The sequence below is a fragment of the Cynocephalus volans genome, chromosome 15 (genome assembly GCF_027409185.1).
Source record: "Cynocephalus volans isolate mCynVol1 chromosome 15, mCynVol1.pri, whole genome shotgun sequence".
NCBI classification, from domain to species: Eukaryota; Metazoa; Chordata; class Mammalia; order Dermoptera; family Cynocephalidae; genus Cynocephalus; species Cynocephalus volans.
Genome location: NC_084474.1, coordinates 9,399,533 through 9,419,735, shown reverse-complemented (window position 1 = coordinate 9,419,735; position 20,203 = coordinate 9,399,533). Strand labels below are relative to the sequence as shown.

The 20,203-nt window shown below is 34.6% G+C and overlaps 1 protein-coding gene across 2 annotated transcripts in view; it reads right to left on the bottom strand.

Annotated features, from left to right (window-relative positions):
- SNTG1 (syntrophin gamma 1) overlaps nt 1-20,203 on the bottom strand; it is a 359,598-nt gene that overhangs the window by 61,054 nt on the left and 278,341 nt on the right. The gene's annotated exons all lie outside the window — the stretch shown is intronic.

Here is a 20,203-nt window from a genome sequence, read left to right as displayed (position 1 = left end):
TTGATTTCTGAAACTCTTAGAGAATCATAAAAATATTCTTCTCTATGAGATATGAAAAAGTAAATGAGTCTGACAGGTCTATAGCAATTATATTGCTTAAAAATCCCACAGCACACATTTACCTCACTCATGTAACTGTATTTCATTGATTCAAAAAGACTTTGACACTGGCAATTTCTTGCTCTAACTGAAAGTTTCCAAATAAAGTGTTCACAGATTTATATATGTTCCAATTTAAAGATGTTATAATGTGAAAAAAAAATGCAGCTAGGAAATTCTGAAATAGGGCAACCCAATGCAATACATCAGATATGGCCTTTGAAATATATGTGCAGTGCACTGGAAATTATCAAAAGGTTAATCACTGGTGTCTCTAAGCACTTCTTTACATGGAGGTATATAAATGTGTTAACAATAAACACCCAAAATGTTAGATGGAATTTTATGCTTTGGCAAGTGTGTTAAAAATAGTAACTATTTCCCTTGCTTCCTAGGTGGATGCCTGTAATTGCTGGTGCAGAGCTAATGAAATGCAGTTGTTTCCAGCATTGTAGAATGTAGCTCTGACACTGCTGCCAGTAGATGCTCAAAAAGCTAAAAGGATGATATTTTCTCTCTGTATTTATTGATTTTCCTATTCTGTCTTAAGAGAAAAAAATGAAAATATAATATTTTTTCTTAGTATAGTCCAGTGATGAACAGATTGTAAAGTACTTCTTAGTAATGTGGAGTTTGTAATGTCTGTAAAGCTGACAAGGACAGGTTTTAAGCAAACAACCACACAAGAAAATATGCTAGTATGAATTATTGTAAGTGCCTTTATAACAATAAGAATTTACATCAAAATAGACAGTGAAGTCAGGGAAATGTTCTCTAGGTAGTAAATTTTAAATAGTGGTTGAAACATGCATAGAATACTAAAGTTAAAGTGGAGAGAAAGAGAGTTCTTTCCACAGAAATCAGATGAGACTGGCAGAGGCCTGAAGCAGGAGTGATTGGTACATTCCAGAAATCCACAGAAAAGGTGGAAAAGATGTTGAGAACCAAGGCTGGGGAAGGACAGGGGTCACTGGTAGGTTATGAATTTTGGACTTGAACAAAAGTGTTATGACAAGCCACATAGCAAAAATTTTACTATGTCCTCTATACTGCAGATATTTCAACACCTACATTAACTTTAAAATTGATAACATTGCCACAAAAATTATATATCAACACTGCAGAGTTTCCAGAAACTGCCAATTTAATGGTTTATTAAATTGGCCATCAGTATCCTTGCAATATATAATGTTAATCAATGTGTCATTACTAGACAAAAAATTTCAATGTTTTTCCTTTTTATAAAAATTGCATGTTGCTGATAAAAAAACTCTCAACAAATAGGTATAGAAGGAAAGTATCTCAACATAATAAAAGCCATATATGACAAGACCACAGCTAACACCATCCTGAATGGGGAAAAGTTGAAAGCTTTTCCTTTAAGAACAGGAATAAGACAAGGATGCCCACTCTCATGACACCTATCTAGCATAGTACTGGAAGTTCTAGCCAGAGAAATTAGGCAAAGAGAAAGGCATTCGAATTGGAAAAGCGGAAGTCAAAATTGTCTCTGATTGCAGATGACATGATATATACAGAAAGACCTAAAGAATCCACCAAAAACTCTTAGAACTGATAAATAAATCCACTAAAGTTGCAGAATTAAAAATCAACGTACAAAAATTAGTAGCATTTCTATACCCCAACAACAAACTAGGGGAAAAGGAATCAAGAAAGCAATTCTATTTACCGTAGCTACTAAAACAAAATAAAATAAACAAACAAACAAAAAAACACCTTGAAATAAATTTAACTAAGGAGGTGAAAGTTCTCTGCAATGAAAACTACAAAACACAAATGAAAGAAATTAAACAGGGCACACAAAAAAATGGAAAGACATTCCATGTTCATGGATTGGAATAATTAATATTGTCAAAATGACAATACTACCCAAAGCAATCTACAGATTCAATGCTATCCCTATCAAAATACTAATGCCATTCTTCACAGAAATCCAAACAATCCTAAAATTCATATGGAACCATAAAAGACCCCCAATAGCCAAAGCAATCCTGAGCAAAAAGAACAAAGCTGGAGGCATTACACTATCTGATTTCAAAATATACTACAATGCTATAGTAATCCAAAAAGCATGGAACTGGCACATGGACCAGTGGAACAGATACATGGACCAGTGGAACAGAATAGAGAACCCAGAAATAAATCCACATAGCTACAGCCAATTGATCTTTGACAAAGGCACCAAGAATATATATTGGGGAAAGGACAACCTCTTTAATAAATGGTGATGGAAAAACTGGATATCCATACATAAGAGAAAGAAACTAGACCCCATATCTCTCACCATATACTAAAATCAATTCAAAATGGATTAAAGACTTAAATGTAAAACCCAAAACTATAAAACTACTAGTAGAAAACATAGGGGGAACATTTTAAGACATTAGTGTTGGCAAAAAATTTACGGAGAAGATTTCTAAATCATAGGCAACAAAGAAAGAATAGACAAATAGGATTATATGAAACTAAAAATCTTCTGCACAGCAAAAGAAACAATTAACAGAGAGAAGAGGCAACTTGGAGAAAAGGAGAAAATATTTGCAAACTTTTCACTTGACAAGGGATTAATATTCAGAATATACAAGTAAATTAAACCACTCAACAACAAAACATAAAATAAAGTAATCTTATTTTAGAATGGGCAAATGACCTGAATGGATATTTCTCAAAAGAAGACATACAAATGGCTAACAGGCACATGAAAGAATACTCAACATCACTAATCATCAGAGAAATACAAATCAAAACCACAATGAGATATCATCTTACTCCAGTTAGAAAGGCTATTATCAAAAAGTCAGAAAATAACAAATGCCGGTGAGAATGTGGGGGAAAGGGAACTCATACACTGTTGGTGGGAATGTAAATTAATACAGCCATTATAGAAAGCAGTATGAAGTTTCCACAAAAAACTAAAACTAGAACTATCATATTTTACAGCAATCTCACTGCTGAGTATTTTTCCAAAAGAAAGAAAGAAACAAACAAACAAACTAGCATACGAAAGAGGTATCTGCACTCCCATGTTTATTGAAGTAATATTCACAGTATCCAAGATAGGAACTCAACCTAGGTGTTCACTGACAGGTGGATGGATAAAGAAAATGTGATATATACACTCAATGGAATACCACTCAGCCATGAAAAAGAACGAAATCCTGTTATTTGCAGTAATATGGATGAGCCTAGAAGACATTATTTTAAGTGAAATAAGTCAGGCACAGAAAGATAAATACCACATATCCTCACTCATATGTGGGAGCTAAAAAAAGAAAAAGTTGAGCTTTTATAAGTAGAGAGTAGAATTACGGTTACTAGAGGCTGGGAAGGGGAAGGCAGACGGGGATCTGTGAGAGGGTGGTTAATGGATGCAGAATTACAGCTAGATAGGAAAAATACATTCTAGTGGTGTACAGTAGTGCTAGGCATCTATAATTAACAATAATTTATTGTATGCTAAAATGGCTATAAGAGAGGAACTCAAATGTTGTCATCACAAAAAAAAATGATAAATTTTTGCCATGATGAATTTGCTAACGACCTTGATTTGATAATTATGCCTTGCATACACGTATTGAACTATATCTATATATCCCATAAATATGTATGATCAATGTTTCAAAAAATAAATACATGTTGCAATAAAATATTGAAATGATTTCCACGTAGATTTTCTGTTCTCTTGGCAAAACTTAACTTACTTACTGTTTTAAAACTCACTTTAGTGTCTTCTATTACATTACCCAAGCAATGAAGCTCTCACCAACAAAGGGTTCTCTAATCAACTCAGCAAGTATAGTTTCAACATCTCTGAATACTAGTCGGCATTTGCTATTGTTATTTATAAGGCACTTCTCATGCATTGACTCACTAAAAACTGCCATGAGCATCTGAGCGTTTGGGGCTCAGTTCGGTGAGGGATGTTACATATTCAATGCAAAAGTAATAAGAAGAATTATGACAGTGCTACAGAGTTAAAGTGCTAAAAATATTCATAAGGAGCAATAAATCATTCTTGAGAGAAAGTAGGAAGGAGAAAGTTTTATTCTAGGAAGAATCCCTGGCATCATCAAGGATTTAGAGACAAATGTAAGAGCAGTCAGTTGCAAGCCTGGGCAAACCAAGGTGATCCTGTTAACAAATTCACGGGAATGTACCTGCCAGGAAAAGCCACTGGAGGGTTTCAGGTAAAAAGGAAGCAAGATAACTGTGCTTTAGAGAGAGAAGAGTGGGTAGGAGGAGAGAGAAGCTGCAAAAAAAGGAGCAAATTGGTATTCTTTTTGAGAAATTTAGTAAAAAGTGACTATGGCCTAAATATTTTGAAGACCTGCTTTCAAAGTAATCATCTAAAGTAATGGACACTGGATTGCACTCATTGGAGTTTTCATCTTTGCTCACTATGCCATTTCAAAAGATTTTGTTCCCTTTTTTCTTCTCTTTAAGTAGCTGCCATTATTATCAAGTTACATACAAGCAATAATATACATTACTAACTGAATAATTAAATAATAAGATATGGTTTCAGGTCTTATATTTAAGTTTTTAATCCATTTTGAGTTGCTTTTGGTATATGGTGAGAGGTACAGGTCCAGTTTCATTCTTCTGCATATGGATGTCCAATTTGCCCAGCACCATTTACTGAAGAGGCAGTCTTTTCCCCAATGTATATTCTTGTTGCTTTTGTTAAAGACAAGTTAGCTGTAGGCATGCAAGTTGATTCCCAGGTTTTCTATTCTGTTCCATTGACCTGAGTGTCTGTTTTTATGCCAGCACAAAACAGCATGCTGTTTTGGTTACAATAGCTTTGTGACATAATTTGAAGTTGGGAAGTGTTATGCCTCCAGCTTTATTTTTTTTCTTGAGGATTGCTTTGGCTAGTCAAGGTCTTTTGTTGTTCCATATGAATGTTTGGATAGCTTTTTCTATTTCCATGAAGAATGTCATTGGTATTTTGACAGGAATTGCATGGAATCTAGAGATTGCTTTGGGTAGAATGGACATTTTCATGATGCTAATTCTTTCCATCCAAGAGCATGGTATGTCTTTCCACCTTTTTGTGCCCTCTTTAATTTCTTTCACTAGTGTTTTGTATTTCTCCTTGTAGAGATCTTTCATCTCCTTGGTTAAATCGATTCCTAGGTATTTTATTTATTTATTTATTTATTGGCAGCTATTATAAATGGGCTTGTTCTCTTGATTTCTTTTTCTGCTAGTTAATTACTGGAGTATCAAAATGCTACTGATTTGGGGGTTGATTTTATAGACAGCAAAACATTGTTGAAATTGTTAATCAGCTCTAAGAGTTTTTGGTGCAGTCTTTAGGTTTTTCTACATATGAGATCATGTCATCTGCAAACAGGGACAGTTTGACTTCATCCTTTCTAATCTAGATGCCCTATATTTCTCTCTCACCTGATTGCTCTGGCTAGTACTTCCAATACTACATTAAATAGGAGTGGTGAGAGTGGGCATCCCTGTCTTGTTCCTATTCATAGAGGAAAAGCTTTCAGCTTTTCACCATTCAGGATGATATTGGCAATTGGTTTGTTGTAAAAGGCTTTTATTGTGTTAAGATAATTTCCTTCTATACTTAATTTTCTTAACATCTTTCGTATGAAGGGATGTTGAATTCTATCAAATGCTTTTTCTGCATCTATTGAGATTTTCATATGGTCTTTGTCCTTGATTTTATTGATGTGGTGTATTACATTTATTGACTTGCATATGTTGATCCATTCTTGCATCCCTGGGTTGGAACCCACTTGATAATGGTGTATAATTTTTTTTGATGTTTTCTGTATTCTGATTGCTAATATTTTTAAATGAAAACATAGGGGGAAACTCCAGGAAGTAGGACTGACTGGGCAAAAACTTTATGAATAAGATCCCAAAAGCATAAGCAACAAAAGAAAAAAATAAACAAATGAAATTATATCAAAGTAAAAAGCTTCTTCACAGCAAAGGAAACAATCAACAGACCAGAAAGACAACCCACAGAATGGGAGAAAATATTTGAAAACTATACATCCAACAAAGCATTAATATCCAGAATATATAAAGAACTCAAACAACTATACAGTAAAAAAACAAATAATCCAATAAAAAATGGGCAAAGGAGATGAATAGATGTTTCTCAAAGGAAGACATACAAATGGCCAACAGGTACATGAAAAAGTGCTCAGTATCACTAATCATCAGAGAAATGCAAATCAAAACCACATTGAGATATCATCTCATCCAAGTTAAACTGGCCATTATTAAAAAGACCGAGAATAACAAATGCTGGTGAGGATGCAGGGAGAGGGGACCTCTTCTACACTGTTGGTGGGACTGTAAATTAGCACAGCCATTATGGAAAACAGTATGAAGGATCATCAAAGAACTACAGATAGAACTATCATATGACCCAGCAATCCCACTACTGAGTATACATCCAAAGGGATGGATATCATCATGTTGAAGGGATATCTGCACTCCCATGTTCTTTGCAGCTCCATTTATAACAGTCAAAATATGGAACCAGCCTAAGTGCCCACTGATGGACATTTGGACAAGAAAAATGTGGTATATACACACAATGGAACAGTACTCAGACATAAAAAAGAATGAAATTCTGCCATTTGCAGCAACATGGATGAGTCTGGAGATAATTATGTTAGGTAAAATAAGCCAGACAAGGAAAGAGAAATACCACATGTTCTCAGTCATAACTGGGTGCTAAAGAAGGAGAGAGAGAGAGAGAGAGAGAGAGAGAGAGAGAGAGAAAGAGAGAGAGAGAGAGGAAGAAAGAAAGAGAGAAAGAGAGAGAAAGAGAGAGAGAGAGAAAGAGAGAGAGAGAAAGAGAGAGAGAGAAAGAGAGAGAGAAAGAGAGAGAGAAAGAGAAAGAGAGAGAGAGAGAAAGAGAGAGAAAGGAAGAGAGAGAGAGAGAACATATTGAACTTTCGGAAGAAGAGAACAAACCTAAGGATAGCAGAGAAGGTGGGGAGGAGGAAGGGAAGGAGTTTGAGGAGTGATAAGACTGGTAAAGGGCATAAAGAAAAATTATGATTTGTAATAATGAAAATGGCAATAATAAAAAATAAAAGTTTTTAAAAATTTTAAAAAACAGAGTACAAAATTATTTTGTTCTTGAAAAAAAATTCAATTAAGTCAATAAGTAAACAATAAGATCATGCCTAGAGACTGGTGTTGGCTAGAAGTGTTAATAGCATAAGGAGTATTTATGCATGTTTATCCACATTGGTATAAATGAGAGAGTGTGTGTGTGTGTGTATAAATATACATGTATATCTCTCTCTCCCACTATTTCTTTTTCCTACTTTTACATGTATGTGCTTTAATGAGGTCATAAAAACACAGGCTCCATCATCAGATTGCTGTCTGAATTCAAATTTCAACTTTATTATTTTTTAGTAGGGAATCCTGGGAAAATTGATTACTCAATTTATATCTATAGTTTTCTTCTCTCATCTGTAAAATGGAAATTATTAATCGGTCTGATAATGATGATTAAATAGGTACTATATACAATTTAATTTTTTTGATGCATAGTAGTTCTTAATTAATTTTAGTTATCTCTGTTATCAATGTTGATATTCAATAAATATGTAATTCCATAATCTCTCTTTCTTTGACTTCTCCTCTGTACATATTTTTCTATTTTTTTGTCAGTGTGACTTTTCCCCCAGTATAAACAATAGCCTCCAGAATACTTTTAGCTCTTCAGAAAGAATCATTTAATAATGGTAATTACAATAACAATTGCTAAACATATCTTGAGCACTGTCTTTGTGCATTTATCTCACCTTTTACTTCTTCAGAAGTATCTTCTATTTTGTTAGATTTGTTCCAAGTCCCTGGACACTTTGTGCAGACCAATAACCATATGCTGCACTTCTCAGATTTATAATGCAATACCACATAGAAACAGCATCTTACCAATATGTTTGCTAATAATGGATATTTTTTCTAAAGTATTCAGAGGCCAGTGGATATAACTAAAGTGCACTTTTACTAAAAATAAATAAATGAGCCATAGGTTTCAATAATTATTGAGCTTATAGACATCACCAGCCACAAATTTTCTATTGTGCTTAAAACATGTAAAACTAAAGGCGGTAAAAACTGCCAAAAATAGTGTGTTGTCACTATGGCAACCATGTGTCAGTGGTTTCCTCTGTCCTTCACGTGCAGTAGTTTATCCAATAGTTGCTAATATGTCAGGCCACTTGTTTTGCACTTTTTCAGGTCCCCTTATTGCTCTAGTAATAGAGTTATTTTTCCTTCAAATTAATGGCATCTGTGAAATTGAGACTAAAAGTGAAAAAGGGAAAAGCCAGAGAAAGAATAAACATTTTTACATCATTATATTAAATATAAGCACTTTATAAACCACATCACATAACCAATATGTTTACAACTGTTAAGTTTGCTGCCACTTCTTTTATTCGAACTTTTAGTGAATCAGGAAGTCTCTCCATCATTAAGCATGAAGTTATTTAAACCAACTAAAAGTTGTAATCTTTAGTAATAAAAGAGGAACAGGCCTAGGAAGGATCTTTAGCTACAAATAATGATTTTTGTTCTTCTGTAGCTATTCTGTTAGTTAAAAATGAGAGGAAAAAACACACTAGAAAAATCAAATCTTGCCAATTAATTTAGAATTTTGCTTACAGGAATGATCAAGTGTCTAAACCAGCTGATTAAATCTGCATCAAGTCCTATACAGAAAATGGTAGTTTTAATAACCTATTGTAATACTATTTTTCATTTTTATGGAAACGTTATTCTTGGCATTACTGTGTAGTGAAAATTTTCATATAAATCAACATATTGTTAGGAATGTTTTCTATCATTTTATTTTGGAAAAGAGAAAGTTGGGAAATTGACTCAAAACATTATAAATCTGACTCTATACATCCCAGAATAGAAAGGATATTAGGAATTATTCAGCCAATGGTGACTAATGTAGACAGATAACTTCTACATCAAATTATATTAACAGAAAAATGATATAACCTCCACTTTTTTTTCTTTTGTGTTAGACATATATTTAAAGTCAGTGAAAGTAACACACATAAATTTTGAATATTTTCATTTTTATAGCTATGGAAGTTCACCAAGATATTAAAATTACTTTTCTATTAAATTGTTAACTAATGTCCACCAAAGTAATTATTTTCAATATTATCTAGCCTTTAAATTATTACTCATATACTTATAAGTAAATCTCATGATCTCAAAGGAAAAAATATTTTAACTTCTGAAAAAATAAATGGATTTTTACAATTATTAATTTTAAATAAATCTTTAAATAATTTAAAATAAAAGTCAAGACATTTGGGATATTTAAAAACTCTGCTAAACATCAAACCAAGTTAACACTCTATATATACAAATCAATTCATTATTCTGGATTTTAGTTGCCTTATCTGGGAAAGGAAGAAATACCCCTTTAAGTTTTCTCCTTCTTCTTAGGAAACTATAATAACTGATATAAACTGGCATATTCTTCAGACACAGTCTGTAAGTTAGTCTTTGCAATAATCCATCAAAATGTGCTATAATCTTTATTTCTCTGAAGGAAGTAGGTCATAAATGCATCCCCACTTTGGAACCTGTTTGGCCTCGGGATTAAGACCGTCAGTTTGGGAGTCATTCGGTGAAGTTCAAATGTCAATGTTATCATTTATTTCATCTCTCTAAGAATCAGTGCAGGCATTTTTTAAAAGGAGATGATAGTAACTGCCTCAAGATTCTTGTGAAGATTAAAAGAGTTGATAGGTGAATATCACTTAGAAAAGCGACTGGTCCATATTAAATGCTTCATAGTATCAATAGTAATTACAATATTAACCATCACTAATATTGAGTATTACCAAACAGCTAGATCAGCTCTGATCCAAATCCTTTGTGCTTTCCATACCACACAAACAAGGACACACACACACATGCACACACACATCTGTCTCTGTCATACAGTGTGATGCTGCTAGGGTAGAAAACAGAATGTATAAGAAAGAACGAGGACGACTCCATCTTCTAACAAAATTAGCTAACAGTATTCACAATGAAAGGGAAATGTGATTGCCAGAACTGTGCATTCTATAGAAAAATCTGACTCATCTGCAATTCTCTAGAGTATGGAGTGTGTGTGCATGCATGTCCATACAGGTGTGTGAATTCTGTCCCAGCTTAAAATAGCTGCATAAAAGCTAACTTTGGTCTCTACAGATATGTATTTATGATTCCTGTTAATGATAATATTATCCACTTGGAGAAAATCATTTATGTTATGAAATACTTTTACAGATATTATCCCATTCGTGTCCTATATTTGAGAAAATTAAGGTTTAGAAAGGTCAAATGACTTAAATAAGTTCACATACTGAAAACTTAGCAATTCTGGAATTTATAAGTGAAATATGTTTTTAAAACAGGTAATGGCCATCCACAGATTTTTCTCATGATTGGAGTTGGAATACATATTCTAAGATGAGAATTTTTAGGATCAGTCATCTGTGGAGGTAGAAGTAGCTTATGTAAGGTAGATGTGGAATAAACTCCCTTGCATCTCTATGGCCCTTAGACGAGTGGAGGTTTAAAACAGCAGACTTCTTAGTAGCATCCCTTGTATCACTGGAATTTATCTGATTCAGAAGCAAATACTTCAACCGGTATCTTGGAGTAAAACCAAGGTTATTTTCTAATGACTCTCATGAGCAAGAAACATGTTGACGCCAACCACCTTCCTGTCCCTCTAATATACCCTCTGTTTATAAGGGTCACAATTATTATTTTATTAAACCTATCCACTCATCAGGTCTTAAGCTCCTTCATTGACTTAGATTTAGATTTCTGCAGGATTCAGGGACATGAACAACTAAACCATGTGGGAAAATGCTATGCACCTTCAAAGGGAAAATACTTTTTTATATGATAATTTTTTAAAAAGTGGATAGATTATAAACAATATTACAAAAAAAAGCTTTTTACCTTTGTATTTGACTTACATTCTTGATTTTTTATTTAATATGCTTGAAATAGTTTTCATTATTATTTTGATTGATATCAGAAAGAATTTTTCCTAAGACATTATTAAAACAAAAAGAAGTTTTACTAATATATATTAGCATTACTAGAACCAGAAAAGCAAACAGAGACACTCAAAACTGTAAGAATAATTTCTGATATTATTGAATAGGATGACTTTCAAAATTGCCTAGTGAGATTAATGGTTTGAATTAATATTTATAAGATTCCATCTTCAAGATTTCAATTCTAATATTCTACCTCTGAGAACAATTACATCATATTTTAAAAATCCTGAAGTTCATGCTTAAAAGGCCCAAAGGCAGAGAGTATGTGACTTTCCAGGGAAATGGCTATCGAGGAGGGGAAAAATACTACTTGTTGCTATAAGCAGAGACATCAGTGGGTCACAAACAGTAGGAATGTGGCTGGTCATTTTGTCCTACCTTGAAGAAATAATCTAAACAATCTTACATGTAAATGTCTCCAAAGAATAAAATGGTAATTCTTAGTCTTTAATATTTGGTATGTGGGATTTATTACACAGCAGTTTATACCAATTTTTTCTTAAGCTTTCATCAATGTGATTAAAACCAGATGGTCATCACTTTTTAGAAAGTAACCTGTTTTGTCCTTGAGGACAATTATCTAGACACCTCTTAGCCTCTTCTTTATTAAACCAAATGAAGCAAATTATTGTTCCCTTCCTCATAGGCGCTATGTTTCAGCTATTTGATCTCCTTAGTATCTCTCTGTTGCAACCTATTCAACTTCTTCTGAATCCCTCAAGTAGTAAAACCCATAAACTGGCAGAATGGACTCATCTGGGTCTGACCAGCATTGGGTGTAAAGGGAGTACTTGTGTCACGTAAAATTGTACTGCTATTTATATATCCTAGTGTACTGTATTAGTGCCCTGGATGGGGAGATGAAAAAAGTGCAGATCATTATGGGAAATGGAATCTGGCAGCAAAACCTCTCATAAAATGTATTCAATTAATCCTGCACATTTTGTCAGATGAAGGGGAAGTGTCGGGGCCAAACTGTTCAATTAGTACTTATTAATATAAATGATATAATCTTTGGCCTGGCTTCTGATAAAAGACTCAGGGTTAAAGAGTGATATTTCCAGCCCAGTCACATTATATGTTCTCTCCCTCCACCCACCCTTTTAAACAAATACATATAACTTTCAACTGTGGAAACATTTCCAAACAGAGTTCAAGTACTCACTACTATCTCAAAATTTATTTTACTGTTGGTCTATAGCAATACCCATAGTAGGTACATAGTTGACATTCAATAAAACACATATTGCATGCCTGTTGCGTGCTAGGAATTGTATTGGCATGGCCACATACCATTGAATAGAACAGGTGACATCTCTGCCTCATGGAGCTTTGAGTGAGAACAAGACAAACCATAAAGCAAACAAGAAATATGTCAGACAGTGGTAAAGCCAGTTAAAAGCTTTAGAGAGTCCTGGCATCAGGGAGGCATTGCCGTTCATACAGGATAAGAAAAGGGGTCTTTAAGGAGGTGACATTTGAGGAGACGCCTGAAGTGAAAGAGTAAACCTTTTAAGATATTTGGGGAGGAGGCAACCCGTTCAAATAACCCTGAGGCCAGTGTGCAGGCTGTGTTCCTGGGCAGGGAGCAGGAGGCTGGAGCAGAGGGGAGGGCTGAGGCGGGCGGTGGGGCAGAAATCTCAGAGTGTCCTGAGACCCCAGGGTTTTACTGTGAGTCCAACTGGAAGCTAACAGGAGACAAGGGCTAAAGCAGGAGAGAAATAATGAGTCAAATACACTTGAGGCATGAGGACGGCCAGGGCCACAGCAGTGGTCTAGGAGATATTTTGCTGATGTATCACATAAGGGACATGAGGAAAAGAGATTTCAGGGTTGACTCCAAGGTCTTGGATGTGGGTAGCTGGAAAGTTAGAATGGCCGTTAACTGAGATGGGTGCTTTTGGTCTGGGAGGAAATGTAAAGTTTGAGATGTTTACTAGATATCCATGCAGAGGTGTCTGGAAGGTAATAAACACATTTGTTTGGAATGAAAGGGAGAGCTCTTAATAAATTCAGAACCATTGGCTTATAAATGGCACTTAATGCAACTGGAAATTGGTTGGGAATACCTAAAAGAGTGAGTTTCCACAAAGGATTATTAGCATCACTGAATCATTGCGAGTAACTTTTGGTCTTCCTCTCTCATTTTTCCACAAAATAGTATAACCATCAAGACATATTTCAGGAATAAATTTCCTTTTACAATCCAAAAATAGCATTATTATCAGCTTTCTACATTTCTGTTCAACAGAAAACAGGTTATATGTTATGTATAAGTATATACAAAAATGTACTACTTAAAACTATATAAAATGTTGCCCATACATGTATATACACTAATGAAATATGTTTTAATTTATGCAATGTTGTTGGTAAGAATAGAAGCTATGAAAATAATTGAGCATTGTATAACTCAGAGCCATAACTTATGTCTGGAATAAAACACATCCCTCCCTCCTTTTGTAACTCTTTTCCATTTCTGACATTTAAAAAACTATGTGCCCTATAAAGTTCATTGCATTAGTTTATCTTTCAACATCAATAAAATGCAAGCATATAACCTTTGTATCTTTGATTTTATGTAAACACAAAGCACATGGATATTCCTCTGTCTAAAATAAGTTCTTATATTTGCACTCGAATTTAATAAACTCTTAAAGTCTGTAATCAATCTATTAAATAGCATTTATTATGTTAACTCTGAAATTATCAGATCAATTAATAAATATTTTCTATGTCAATTTATCTTTTGTTAAAATGGTTATGACTTTTATTTGAAAGCACTTCTCCAGAAGCAGAAATATAGGGTAGGAGACACACCAAACAAAACAAAGTTTAAATATTTGTTTAATTTCATTTAAGTTGTGGTCACATATTACTGTTCTCGAATGAATAAAGCCCTGCCCGCAGGGTCATTCTGATGGAGTGTCACTACAGACAGGAAGTCTGTTCACCTGCTGGTCATTTACTGTCAACGAGTCTTTAAGCTGGGCTGGAGCTGTGTGCACATACCTGGCTCTGGCCTCACCTTCATTCTCATTTCTATGTTGCAGCCCAGTGCTTCCACATCACCAGAGCCCCAGGATGCTGCACTTGAAGGCCTTGGGTCAAATTGGGGGCTGGTGAACAAAGGAAGACAAGAGAGAGTGGCTGGGAAGGGCACAGGCAGAAGTGGTGGACTGAGTGACTGCCATCCTGCAGCTATGTTGTAGTCTGTCCACTCTGTCCTCATGTTCTAGTGTGTGTAAGCCTAGAGCCTCTCCCAGCAACAAGAGAATCTGAAAATGCTACCTGCTAAGGACGATACAGTCCAATGAGAAAAACTGAATGTATTGTTTCTAGTGCTTTGATTCCATTTACATAATTTTATACCACATGTATTGACCAGCTACAGCTTCGTTAGCCTTTTGTCCCTAAGGCAAGATACTGAAGCCCTTAAAAAAAGTATTACACAAAGATTCTTGACATGATTTGCAAATTTTGTGTGAGAACATCCTGAGGAAGGAATGCCATGTGATTCATTCTGTTTGAATTGTTATATTAAGCAAGTCTTTAAAGTAAAATTGTCTGTCGCATACAAAATCCTCTTTTTTGTGTGTGTGACCGGTAAGGGGATTGCAACCCTTGGCTTGGTGTCGTCTGCACCGCGCTCAGCCAGTGAGTGCACCGGCCATCCCTATACAGGATCCGAACCCGCGGCCGTGGTGCTCCCAGCGCCGCACTCTCCCGAGTGAGCCACAGGTTTGGCCCTACAATATCCTTTTTGAAGAAGCTAGGAGCATCTGTACACCTGGCCTCCTCCCACTGGCACACAAGGGAAGCAGATAGAGCAGCGAGTTGTAGGACCTGCAAACGATGGAGTCAATTACTGTCCTCAAGACATTATTATTGAAGGCAGTGGAGAAACAGCAGCACCCTAGGGGTCAACAGACGAGGGTTATGTTTCCATGTCTGCTGACTCCATGCAACAACTAGGCACAGGGATTCCCTAGGCTCCTGGCCAACCTATAGATGGTCTGCCCATGACCTCCATATAGGATGTGGATGCTGAGAAGAACCTACCATTTAGTAACAGCCTTATCTCTGATAACTGAGACACTTCATTTCTCTCTACAATATGTGTGACTGTAACGGAACTTATACCACACCCAGAGAAAAGCGAACTCCAAGAGTTACAAAGATTGTCAAATGCCAGCTCACCACCAAAGAAATGAACCCATTCTCTTAATTTCAAGCACTTACTCAAGACTGTCCTCTGATTCCCAGGATGAAAGGAGAAACTCATTCAAATACTTTTTTGGACTAAAGTCAAATGAATCTGGATCTTTATATCTGTCAGAAAGTTATATCATTCAGAAAGTGGATGTGGGGATAACATTGGATAAAAATGAAGAAACCGTTGCAGTACACATGACTGATACCACTTCAGGGCAACACACATTTCGAGAGTAATTTAGAGACAGAAATTACTAAAATGTAATGCTTACTATGAGCCCTTTTAAAGCATACTTATTCATACTACTAACTCTACAATGTAGCTGTAATTATAATTCCTCATTTAAGGATGGGGATTCTGAACAAATGTAATTAAGTAACACTCATATATCATGATATACTGCTGGTAACTCCTGGATCCAGAGATCACCGAGGCCACCTGATGCTGGTGCATACTATTAAAAAGACACTGCTCTTTCTCTCAACTAACTAATCTAGTAACTGTGTTAATCAGGCATACAAAAACGAAATAACATTTAGTATATAATATAAGCAACTGAAGTATGCAAGCACTTACAGAAACAAAAATAAAGGCTATAAAATTATTTCTAGAGCTAAGCAGTAATGATAAATATATTCCTAAGAATTGTCTTAATTTCTATGATTTCCATTGGCTGTTATTCAGAACAAACAATAATACAGGAAGAGAGTTACTAAGTTGTGTAGTAATGCTAAAGAGAAATTGAATATTATTCTATGTTTTGTTTAAAAATATATCAAAAAGTTAGCTATTGTTTCCAAACATTATAACCAATATCTCTAAGACACAATTACAAAACACACCCAAACACACACATACGCACAGACACACATACACGTGTGTGTTTATGTATCTGTATCTATGTATGTATCTTTGGAAAGAAAACCATTCTACCAGAGCACATTGTTTCTCTCCAACTACTCTTGCCACAACAAATTGGAGCCCTACAAAGAGTTTTCTCAATAGATAGTTTAAAAAAAATTAAAGAAAGATACTCTAGACCAATTTTAAGGATATTTCATTGCGTTTATGCAGTATTCCTTAACGGATGAAGGCCTCAGAAAGGAATGGCACCTGGTTTCCTCTGGTATTAACACTTTATTTTCACTTTTAAAAAGAATAATATAAGGTTTTGAAAGGTAAAGCAGTTTTAAAAACGTATGCTATATTAAATTTCAAGGAAAAACATTTCTGTAAACATAAATCCGAAAGTATTAAATCTAGAAAGATTACGGAAAGATTTGAAATAGACCTGAAGAAATTTAAGCTGAGTAGAGGATTATAAATAATTCTCTTCCTAAGGGATACTTAAGATTGGCACCAAATTGATTTGGGTGACAAAACCTATTTTCTAGTTTTTCCCTTACACTAAGGATGGGTTCTGAGAAACTGTCCGTATAAAATTTTACTAACCAGAAAATTATTATGGGATATAAGTAATCACTTATTTAAAATACTATTAAATATTCAATTCATAAGTCATATTCAATGCATATTTTATAAATATTTATTTGATATATTTTAGGCAGATTTTCCCTAGTTATACTTTCATATTTTAACTAAAATTATTGGAGTAAATTAAAATATTAGGATTTAAAATGGTAATGCTCCTCATTAATGCTTATTTTCAAAGTAATATTTTGGCTATGCTGCTAATTCAGTTTGAAGGGGATACACTTCTACAACACGGAAGTGTGCAATCATTCATAAGCAGATTGCCGCTAGACCTACTTATATGGGGAAAGAATGCCCTGTAAATAATTAGATTTTGAGATAGAGTTTGGTTTATTTTGTATATATGTGAGTGAATTGTGCCTCAAATACAGGAAAACAAAATTAGAGTATCTTCTGCACATTAAGTTTTTAATGAAGTGAAGTGACTGAATCCTTTTATTACCACATCCTATTGCTGAAAGATACTTGTTTGGTTTAAATAGGACTTTAAGTTACTTTATAAACTTCATGAAAACATTGTAAGGATATAACTTTTATAACAAAAGGATAAACAAACATTTTGGGAATCATCAGAGAGATTATAGAAACCATATACAATGATTTTAAATATTTTGACAAATTCATTCTTTGTTCACACCCAACTTACAAAATGCGACACAAACAGCATTACTTAAAAACCATCACAATGTGAGAAAGTCAATGAAATATGTGTCACTGGATAAGGACAAATTAAAAAGATCAGAAACCTCTAGAAAGAAAAGAAAACAAATGGAAAAGAGTATGAAGCCATGATTCCTTTGAGCTTTCAAGAGCATGAATAGGTCAATGAAACACATTTTTTAAAAATGAGATTCAATTAGTTGATACCATAGCTTGAAAGATGTCTTGGAAAAATAGAAATCAGTACCTAATATAACAGATGCTGAATTTATGGAACTCACTATCAGGGAAAGGTACATACTAAAATATTAATAAATCCAAGAAATGCTATTAAAATATCAAAAATAAAAGGTAATATCATGTTTTTATCAATGATGATTATTTTATTAAGACAGGGAGCTGGATTTGAAGCTGCTGGGACTGGTGCTGTGGACGGCACTGACTTCCTGCCTGAGTGTGCTCTGTCCTTACCCAGGGCAGCATCACTACAGTTGTAGTTTACAGCCTGTTAAGCCTCTTAACATCACCAGGAAAAACAGATTTCTCGTATTGGAGGAAAAATACAAAAACATATTTTAGAAGCTTGGATTTTAGAAAGGTACTAAACATTTTATGGAAATTTATTTCTAAAGTATTACATTGAAAAAATGAAGTGCCATAATCATTTTAAATGATTTAATAAAATGTAAAACATTCGATAAATTTAAAAAATTGTCATTTTGAAAATGAAATCCAACATAAATATATTGATAAAATGCAGAGGCACATCTTTTTTACTAAGTTGGTCTCCCTGAGAAGTATTTTTTTTTAAACTGATAATTTCAGAGTCAAGTTACAATCTTTTCTATTAACACCTGTCATTGATATAAAATTCTAGTATAAAATAATTCTTTATATAAATTACAGTCTTCTGTATTCTTGTCTCTAACAAACCTTTAGCACTTGCCTAATAATGATATCAATATAGCCTGATACCAAATGTCATTTTTTACATGTTGTTTCTGTAATATCTTCATTTATGTGCATATTGTATATTTCTATATGATTGTATATCTATTTTTGCTTTTATTTTAAACCAGATTATAAGATATATACTCTGATTTTTGAGCATCTCTTTTCTATCCAAAATGCCAGCAGTGGTGGTAATGATATAATAATATTGAGTTTAGATTTTTAATCACTAATACAGTAAATATGGGGTGTAAGAAAATATATTTGATATCAAAATATGAGGATCATGAATAAATCTACATATATTTTATTCCATTAAGATGCAATTATCTTGTTATGCTTTTTAAGAATGAAGTCATTTTTTTCTATTTACCTCTTTCTTTATGCCACTCATTTTTAACAGGATTTCTTTTTCTTTCATCTTAATGTGAGCAGTTCTAATCAGCACTTTCTCAGAATGCTCACTACCAGCCTGCTTGCCTTCAGGGGTTTCTATCATGATTTACTACGTATACTCTACATGAGGCAGGTTTGTTTTTTCTTGATTGTTTTGCAGTTTGTTTATTTAGCAACTCCTAAAATGTAATAATATTTGATACAACTAGATTTAAAGAAAATGGCATATTACTTACAAAGTTTTATTTCCTGAACCATTTGGTATCTGCCAATGGGAAACCTTAGCACCCCGCCCACGCTTCATGTGCATTTTCTGCAAACAAGGACATTAGGACACTCACCTACATAAATAGAGCACAACTACCAAAACGAGGACTGTGACATTGTATCTTGGGGTCTGCTAGTCCTTACACCCCGTTCATGGCCCACCTGTTCAAAATCATCTGCTGCGTGTGATTGTCCTGCCTGTTTAGTGGCCTTCAGTGGGAGCAGTGCCTTGTCTTTTCCTAACTTTAATGACTTGACAGTATTGAAGATAATAGCCAGTTGTTCTGTAGAACGTGTCTCTCCTGCATGTGTCTGACATTTTCTTGTGACTAGACTTGATGAGATGAAATCACGTTAGATTTGGTTAGACTGCAGTGTGCTTCCCTCCTGTTACACTGCACTAGACCAGATGTTTCCTCCTGCTTATGTTTAGTTTACACAGCTTCAGCAGCAATAGCACAGACCTGCTCTCCTTTCCATTGTGACATTCTACTATTACTCTACCAGGCACGTGTGATTTTGATTTGTCCTGTTAATGTTCACTTTGATCAATTTGTTAAGGTGATACTGCCTCACCTGTCCCCTTTTATAATTATGGTAAGTGCTTTGTGAGGAGGTGCTTTGAAACTACGTGTGTACTCTGCCTCTCATCAATTTTCCCCTTATCTATGGTTATGAAGATGGATTCATGATTTCCTATTTTATTCACTGAGTTATAATCCATCAATATTGTTATTTATTTTATCCCGGTGAGCTGGGCTATGGAGGCACGTGGCTGTCATGAGTGTACCGATTGCTCGTTTGCCTTATCATTGTCTTGTAACAGCTTCCCCCCACCCAAACACCAGCATGAACCTCATACCCAAGCAAACTACAGCGAAACTGAACTTGCCTCAGTTGTTTAGACAACACAGTTGTTTGCACACCTGGGCAAGGGTACGTGGTATTCCCTGTGTCCTCAATGCTCCCTCTTCCTCCCGCTCACTGAACTCCAACCCCC